Source organism: Malus sylvestris, chromosome 8, assembly GCF_916048215.2.
Source record: "Malus sylvestris chromosome 8, drMalSylv7.2, whole genome shotgun sequence".
NCBI lineage: Eukaryota > Viridiplantae > Streptophyta > Magnoliopsida > Rosales > Rosaceae > Malus > Malus sylvestris.
Window position 1 is genome coordinate 8,298,900 of NC_062267.1, and position 9,859 is coordinate 8,308,758.

At 37.0% G+C, this 9,859-nt stretch overlaps 1 long non-coding RNA gene across 1 annotated transcript; it reads left to right on the forward strand.

The window, feature by feature from the left end:
- The first annotated feature begins 5,657 nt into the window (after positions 1-5,657).
- On the forward strand, positions 5,658-6,851 carry LOC126633158 (uncharacterized). Its single transcript, XR_007626972.1, has 2 exons — positions 5,658-5,753; positions 5,858-6,851. It is a non-coding gene; the product is annotated as an uncharacterized LOC126633158 (long non-coding RNA).
- The last annotated feature ends 3,008 nt before the right edge of the window (positions 6,852-9,859 follow it).

Consider the following 9,859-nt stretch of genomic DNA (forward strand, 5'->3'; position numbering starts at 1 on the left):
AGACCAAATTTTTAGACCAAAATTGCAAATTATATGATGTGTCACTAATAGATTTAATTTAGTGCTCCTTCATTACTTGTAAATGTCAATAATTATAACTCGAAATTATGATTATTTTTTTTAGTCTCATAATGACAAGGTTAGTAAATAAGAAAAAACATTTCACGATTTATATAAAAACACTTTAAAAGTTCAGATAAAATAGAACCCAAACTCATAATCTATCTACTTGTAAGCTTGGGGTTTTTTTGGGTTCTTTCTCTCATAACAAATAAATTAATTTCTTTGTGTTTCTAAACTATGACTTTGAAGAGCTTTTCTAAATATAATTTTATCTGCCTTTTTATTGAATACATGTTCTTCCAAACAACATTTAAGTGACGTTGGCATCGTTGATTCAGGATCAATTCCAAACCCCTAATTCACAGAAGAATCAAAGAATTATTTAGGTTAGTGATACGATAATAAAAACAATCGATGGAAATTTTTGTTTTGCTTGCGGTAGGCTGTTTCACATGTTTGTGATTATTAATGACACATTTATGATTATTCATCCATATACATTATTATTTGATGACAGATTCCTCGCGTTTGTGGAATATCAAATGAAATATCACCTTTGTCTTGAATATTCATGGTTTTTTTGCATTTGATATTCGCGGTAAAAAAATATCATTCATGTTTGATGTTTGATATTCCTGACAGAAACCTGGTTGTGTCTTTCTTTGCTTCATCTTTGATGTGGGGTGTATGTACAGAGTGCAAGGTATATGTAGAAAGTGCGGGTGTGATGGTTATTCGAGGTAGGATTCTGGGCCTGGTCTCTTGCATAGCTCCCAGGTTGCTCTGGCTTTCTCTTGCCTGTCGAGCAAGGTTTGCTACTTGGTGTGTTGCAATATGAGTTTGCTGTTAGTTTGAAAGGTGCCTTTGTCGGGCCTTTGTTTAGGCCTTGAGGCTCACAATCAAAGCTAACATGGATCTAAGTGTGCCACTGTTATCTTTGTATAATAGATTGTATTTATAGGTTATTTACTGGATTGATTTCTTGCTCCATAAGTTACTTTAAACTTCTTGATCTTAAAGGATTGTCACAGATGAGTTAAGTCTGAATAAAGTTCTTTTCTTACCTTGTAAACAAGGACTTTTGTTCATGATATTGTATGTCCAAAACGAAGGGGGTTCAGGGTCCTTCCAACAATTTTTTTAATCACAGTTAGCTTTAAAGAAAGCAGGTTCATTAATTTAGCCAGATTTGATTACAAATGACACTTTTGAATGAGAAACAGTTGAAAATGATTTAAAACACAATGAGATATGCATTAAAACAACAAATCTAGTTTATATAAGTACAAACAAAAGAGACTCGGGCAAGATTAAACCTTGTCGAGCAAGATTCAACTTCTTGCACTCGCTTCTCTTTGTATTTACAGGGGTTTGTGGACTCTAGAAAATGGAAAGTAAACAGGTTTCACTAGAGGGAATTGGTACTACAACACTAAGGGAATGTAGCAGAGCTTCTAAACTTGACAAAAGATGGCTTTCAGTGGGGGAACTACGACTAAAAGGGGGTCGAATATGGCCAAAATGCAGCTTTCTAGTTTCTTTCTTGTTTAAGAGCAAAATGGGATGTCTTTTGATTGATTGGTTGAGTGTCCTTATCTCTGGTGTCCCTTTATGCTTTTATAGACAATTTGGCCCGATTGTCCAAGCTTTACCTTTTGCTGATGGCTTTCGGAGGGTAATGAGTCACCCACAATTTACCATCCAATACCCTTGAAAAGTGTTGTTTGGTTGGTGGCCTATGCCTTTGCTAAAATGGCTTTTAATTCCTCTCAGGCCTATCGATTTGTTCGAGCCCAGTCTTCTCTTTGCTTTTGTATCTTGGGCCTCTTTCCTCACAAAGCCAAGTGTCAAATTTCCACCCAAATAGTGCCACCTTTAACCATTGTTAAGTCTGCTAATTGAGACATTGATAATGATTAAAAATATGTTGCACGCCTTAACTAGGTATCTACTCCTCTTAATTAGCCATTTTAAACAAACCTTTGCTATAACCCATGACTTTCGAAGTTAACTACCTACTTGTTTAAATAACTTCCACTTTCATTTTCTCGGCCATTACCTTCAGCAACCTCAACTCTTTGAATTTCTAGAATTCTCGAATCTCTTGCATTCTCAACCCTTTCATACCCTAATCTTTGATCACTTTTACTTTTCTCCCTCGATTTCAACCATGGCCCCCAAATCACGCCCTGCATGCGAATCTGGAGAGGGAATTGTTAACTTGCGTCATCGGCTCAATGGCCTCCATCATTCTCAGGCTAGTCTAAACATGTCCATCTTCTTCGAGGAGGAAGAGGTACAATCTCTGATCTATGATGACACCTAATGCTAGCACCTCAAGTTTACACTCACACTGATACTTGCTACATAAAACCATTATTTGACCACAGCTGCTTGGGGTGTGTCGGGCAACCTTCTAACACATTTTGTTGGCCTGACAACTTGCTTTTTTTCTCCCCTCACATCCTAGGTAGCCTTTCATTCCCTTTCTCAACCCAATTAAGGTTGATCATATTGATTGGGGCTTCTGGGAATGGATCTGTGTCAATCATCATATTTGCTTGGAGTTTCTCTAGAAACAACTTTCCATTGACTATAAGGTTTTGAATCCAATCCCTGAACTGCACACAATTAGCTATGGAGTGATTGAAGGTGTGGTGAACCTTACAATACTTCTTCCCTCTAAGTTCTTTAGGTTTTGGGCATCTATTTGGTGCTATTGGGCAAGATTAACCTAGCTCTTACTAGCTTCTCATAGATGTCTGCAACTTTGGTTAAATCAAAGGAGTATGACTAGTACTTTGGAGGCTTCATAGGAATAAAGCCTTCATCATTCATTATGATCTTCTGGTCTTTGATAGGCTGGACCAAACTCTTCACCATTAAAGGTTTGAAATGAGTGTTCATCTCGGTAGCATATAACTTAATCCCTTTTCCCAAACTGCTATCATTTTCTCCTGGTTTAGGCCTTTAAACTCTATCTGGTGTATTGGGGCTTTGCTCTTATAGAAATGAGGCACTTTAGATGAATGCTTCACTTGTTGTTCCTCTGTCAGCAACTTCTCATACTTAATGACTGCAATCACCAACTCTTGAAACTCGTTAAAATGCACATCATAAAACTTCTTTCTCAAAGGTAGTCTTGGAGCCTTCTAGGCAATGGCTATGAGTTGAGCATGGTTGATTGGGAACTGGCACCCCACCCTGGTTTTCCTGAACCTCATCATGAAATCCTCCGTAGACTCATGTTCATACTATTTCACCTCTACCAGATTATTAATGGTCATTTTTGGCTCCACCCTATAGAATTGCTCATGAAAGGCTATCTTACAGACTGGAAAGTTAGTCCAAAATAAGAAAATCGACAATAAAGATCTCTAAGAACTGATTGTTGTTGTCTCGAAGAAACAGGGAATAGAATTTAGGAATCACTCAACCAAGGGCAATGGAGCTTGCTCGCCGTCGTTGATAGTGGATTCGCTCACACAACCAAGCTAAACGTTTGATTGGAGAAGGAGAAATCACTCACGTCAAATGCACAAGGCAAATAAACTATTTCTTTCATTAATCAAGTCTGCCCAAATGCTTGTATTACATCATTTTTTTTTTAACAAACGATATTATTTACACTAAGGGGGAGGGGGTGAGCTTAATTAGGGGTGATTTTTTTTACCAAATTACCATATTAACCGTACCATACCAAAGTTGTGCCGAAAAATTTGTACCATTGGTAATGATACAATATTTGTACCGTAAAGTTTTAATTTTTCCTGCAGTTCCGGCACTCAATAAGCCTATCAATTGCGGACCAATTGATAATAGCCTCGCTTATTATGAGCCGAATCCAAGGTTGGTCTAACATGAACTATGAAAACAACCTTTTTATTAAAAAAAAAAGAAAAAGAAAAAAAATATGGATGACTATTGTTGTTCTTGAATTTCTAATGTTCCCCATACAGTATGTACTTGATCTTTCTTCGCCAGTTTTCAAATTCCATTTTCATTTTTCTTGATTAAGCAACGTTTGACGAGATTTTATGGTACTCCAAAGTATTGAATACTTGAGATTTTTTAACCATATCTTTAATTAAAGATGCCAAAATCAAGATGTAATAGCCGAAAAGCTCAGAGTATCTTATACTCGGATTCATCGTAGAATATTTCATATGAATATATATATATATATATATGCATGCACTTGATCTGCAGCAAGCAAAGCGGACATGTGAATGTGATGCCGCACAGTTTGTTATTTTTGCCTTTACTGTATTATACAATCCAATAAAGAGAGTGGTCATGTGACTTCAGCAGACTTTGCCTGTCGCTGCAGTCTGCAGCTTAATATTACTATTAATTTTGGATCTTAAGCAAACTGTTCATCATCATTGCACAAGATCAAATTCTTAACAGAGATTAGAGAACAAGGATAAGTATAAAATCAGTAAACACTTTCATGGACTTATTTTCATAGAACAAATTAATATATTGTACTTAAATGTTAGTCTGTATATTCTAGTGATAAAGCACTTATCCACACATGGGACGAGAAGTTTGGTCTACCTGTTTTCTCCTTCTCAAACTTTGTAAAATAAATCACTGACATGCAACATAATACAAACATGAACAATTGTGTACTTAATTTAATTTGTTTTCTAAGAATTAACATTAGAGATAATTAGTATGGCCAATTGGCGTAAAACATTAAATCTACATGCTAAGGGAAGAGGAGTACTACTTATGAGGTGCAGCAGGGACAAACAACTTGAAAGTAAAGTTGTAGTGTGAAAATTAAACATGCAGGCCAACATGGTTTAGACAGAAAAAAGGCAAAAACTTAAAATGTCATGATATTCATGAGTGATGAGTGGAAGTCCTGTCAGTCACTCACTCACTGGATCACAATTAGTTGACGAGTGCTTCTGTATTCTAACCTATCAAAGTCATTTCCACCCAACAAATTTTGTGTGTTCCCAGTTTGCCCTTTAAACAAAAACCAAAGACCAGAGAGAGGAAAAAGCAAAGTGTTGGAGCTGTTATGTTGGCAGCTACCCCGACACCCCCATCTCCTTTTTCACCGCCTCCCCGTCCCTTGTAACTGTCTTTCTCCATTTCTCTTTCTTTCTCTCATCGAGATGTTGACATAGAGAGCTGTTGAGGAGCGAGATTAACATCAAGAGCAATGTGACGGTGTCCCAAACAATTGCACCACGCCACACGTTGACTTTCTTGGTGTTGCATGACTGATTTAAAACATTGTCTGATTTAAAACATCAGTTGACAGTTCTGTGTAAGTTCTATTTGAGAGCAAACACTTTGTGATTTGTACAAAGTCTTTTGGGACGATAAGGAGATTAACTTTATCACATGCGGCAGACTTATAAGGAGTTGTATTACTTAGGTATACAAGTCAGAAACATTCTTAGTTAAACTAGAACTCTTCTAGCTGATTTATGCACAAGTAATCTTCGGTGATAAAGTTCATCTTTGATAGGGTTTACTTAATGGGAGGACTCCTAATCAAAGACCATCACATATAGTATATAACTGAGGTCCCTGTGCTCTCACTAAACACCCCCGCAAGTATACAGAAATTCTCTAGCCCCATTGAGAGAGCCTTGCTTCCGGACAGTGCAGAGATACAGAAGAGCCTCAGTTCTTTACCCTATTTTCTGAGACGATGTCTTCCTCAGGTTAGTGGTTAGATAGGTATATGAGTCAGTTGTTATATATGTATATAACTCATTAAAGTTAACTTACATTCTGCATATTTATCTGATATTGTTTTTTTGTTTAGGTTTAGGCTTCAACCTAAGGGGCGAAATGAGAAGTTCAAAATTTGCTGGATGGGAAGAAAAACACTCCACTGTTTATTATTTCTTTAATATTTCCTTGTCTTGCATCGCACTCTTCCAACACTTTCGGTTGCTACTTTTTCATCATTCCCATCTGCAGTCTTGTTTACATATTAGTGTGTTGTGGTGTGTATACCCTCAATCACATCGCATCTCTCTCTCTCTCTCTCTCTCATGTTGATATCTGCCTCTCCTTCAGCACCCTACATCATAACACCCTCTCGATTTCCTCAGCACGCCTTCGTTTTCCCTTTCTAGCCACAATTTATTAATTGACACGATCTAGCAAGCTTAATTGCTTCAGCCAAGAAATCTTTTCTAACTCCCAAGTCCCAAGAAAAAATGGGTCTTGAAATATCAGAAGATCAATTCAGGCCAATAACTCCAGTGCGAGTTGTCATTCCTATTCCACGAGCTTTAAACAACACAAAGGAGGAGGAGGAGGAGGAGGAGGCAGCGGCAGCGGAGGAGCTTTTGCATTTGGAACATGAAGAAGAATGCCACACACCCAAGTCACCTGCTGCTCACGTGATGGCCAAGCAACCACCACCACCCAATAAACCTCGCCAAGCAGCCAGAAGAAATTTTAGGAGGTTATGGCCTTCACAATCACAATGCTTTTTTCAGGTTCCAGACGATCTCGAATCACTGTTTATGGTTATCACTGGTACAAATACTCCTGCCAAAAAGATCAGAACCAGTTAAGGTTGTGATCTTTATGCTCTATTAGTACGCAGTTTTTGAAATTAACATTACATGAAGTGCGTTCTCCTTGAAAGAGAAAATATTTCTTTTATTTATTATTTTTGTATTTTCGGATTGTAATTCTCCAACACATGATCTCTTCTCTTCTCTTCGTCCTTTTCTTTGCAACCCAATTGTTATTAGCAACAATATAAATCGCTGTAAATGGAAAATGTTTATTTTGTATTTCAATTACGATTTGCTAAATTTTTTTATTTTGTGTATTTTTGGATTGAAGACCATTCTCCCTTAGTTCTTTTACCTCTCCTTTCATACGATTTTGAAATTTTGAGCAACTTTTCTTGTACGATTAAGCCTGAGATGCTAAAATTAGGTTTATGTGGAATTTTATGATATAATTCTTTTCTTTTTTAGGAGATAAATATATAGAGTACAATCATGATTATGTTTAGCATAGAAAGTAGGAAGTTCTTTCTAGAAATTTCAATGTTCTTATAACAGAAAAGATTTTACTGAACATGTTTCAAAGCAAAAGTTACTTTTAAATAAGCAATTCCAAACGAGTATAAAGAGAGATTAGGGTTTGCTTAGCGAAATGTGTTTGTGTAATGTGGGACAATGAATTTTACTGGGACCGAATAAGGCGGATCGGATTACAAATACCTAGGGAATAGTTACAGACTCAAAGAGTCTGATTGATATAAGCTACCTAAATGGGGACAAATGATGCCAAACATTTTGTTAAGCTCTAGAACAGTAAGCGAGGTTAGGGGACCTCACTGAGATCGATCATGCTTGCTCTTCAAGGTACGGAAACCTGATCCAACTGGGGACCAGATTGGTTTCCTATAATCTTGGAGATTCCTACATCCTACAAGGAAACAATATCTTTGCTAGATATCCTTTAGAATTCTCTCGGTTTAAAACATATATCATTATACTAAAAGAACTATCTCCTGACTAGTTTAAATACCTTCGTATAGGGCATATTTATACTGATTTGACCATCGGAGAGCCTTTGGTTGGTATGTTATTCGCAGTTGTTTGCTCTTGTTTGTAGGTGGCCGAATTTGCACAATTCAACCACCCATAGTGGTGTAGAACATTAACATGTCCCATATTCTAATTTTAATTACAATATGAAATAAATTTAAATAGGAAACATATCATAAAATTATAATAATAACCAATGTTCTAAAGACATAAGGCACTAGTCGGGTGGCGGGCTGGGGCCTAAGGCCTAGCGCCTATAGATAAGTGTCTATTTATGCTTAAAAAACACATATAATTATGTTGGTATATATAAATTACAAAAATAAAATGAGATATATATATATATATATATATATATATATATTATAAAGTATTGGACCATATCAAAAACATGGAGAACAAGCATATAATGAGTGTTCATCAAAGTATTCAACAAGTCTTTTACATCTTGTTGAAAAATTAAAATGAAAAACGAAGGTGATCAATTTCTTGCCTAAGTGAGAGTCAAAACCTAGGCGGGTTAGGCAGATGCCTAAGCCGGTCTAGGCACACTTTCTTAATTTTCAAACATCTAGGGATTAATCGAGGCGACGATCAGCCGTCTAGCACCTAAATGGCTCTAGGCGGGGATTTTTAGAACAGTGATAATAACAATTAATCAACAGCCTGCAAGTGAGTTGACATTGTCAACATCCCTCAAGTTGGTGCATAGATGTCGCTACTACCTAACTTACCAAATGAGATTTGCCCGAACTATATTTGTCAAGATATCCGGTACTTGATCTTCTTAATAAATTATCTTTCTACCTCAACATGTTTGGTACGATTATGTTGAACTGGATTCATCACAAACTTACAATCTTTTATCCATTTCTCTATACTCAACTTGTCACACCCCAATCCCGAGCTACATCCAAGATTGGCACGTGATGTTAGAACGTAACTATACAACTTATACAATGTTGTAAACTGAAATAGAAATGAATGAAGTTACCAAGAAAATGTAGAAGTCTTGAGTGATGAATGATTCTTGGGATGAGTCGCGGACTAAGTCACTCTCTTTAATACATTTCGTGGCTCTGCCCAAAGTGTGCAAGCAGTTCACAAACACCATGTCGTCCCCAGGATAAAACAGCCCAGAACCTTCTTCTTCTGATAAGTTCTTCCTTGCACAACGAAAGAACCTTTGAACTTACACCCTTTCAATATGTTGCTAACCAAAACACAATATCAGAAAGTATATGTATCATTTTTATCGTTTTTATTTCAATGATTCCAAGGACTGCTATATATACTTATAGAAGAAAGAGACGTTGATGGTTTGAGAGATTAAGGCCTTGAAAGCAGGACAAAATCAAAATGTAAAGTAAATTCAAAACGGAAAAAAAACAAAATGGTTTGATTATGTATAATGACATGATCTTATTTTCTATACAGAGAAGGAATCGCATGTTTCATATTTAAGAGGAGATAACTCCTTATCTAATTATAATTCCTCTCTAGGGTTTCTCTAGGGTTTCGCTAGGAGAGTGGCGTGAGAATATTAGATGCCGGCTGTTGGTTATTCTAGGTGATTCCCTGAGGTTGAGGCGCTGCAGGGATTACAGTAAGCAGTTTCAAGTGGATCTGCATGGATGTTTGATCGTATAGTTTGGCAATTGGGGGATAAACTTGTTGGGGTTTATCAAAACGAGCTGCAAGCGGGGCAAAGGTGGATGGAAGGTATGATGAAGAAGTTTACAGAGCGATTGGATCTTACGGCTGAGGAACAAATGGTGGTAGTGATTGATGCTAAGGACAATGCCCTTCTCAAAACCACTAGGGTTTTCCTAGTTGGTAGGGTGTTTTCGAGTAAAGTGATTAACAATGAGAGGTTTAAACATCAGATGTTGAACCTCTAGTGTCCTAAAGCTCAGGTAACGATCATGGAGTTGGATAACAGGCTGTTTTCATTTAGGTTTGATAGCATTTGAGAAAGGTTGATGGTTCATAAAGGAGGTTCATGGCTTTATGATGGTGCACTATTGGTGTTGGCGGAGGTGGATGATCTGGCACATCCTGCAAGCATTCTGCTGTGTTCTCAGGAATTTTGGATCCAGGAGAAAGACCTACCTCTTGCATATATGACTCACCATATAGGTGAGTTCATTGGAAACCAGATTAGGGTTCATGTACTAACTAATCAAAGTAGGATGGGTAATATTCTAGGCAGTATACTGTGCATTAGGGTTGCAATGGATATCACA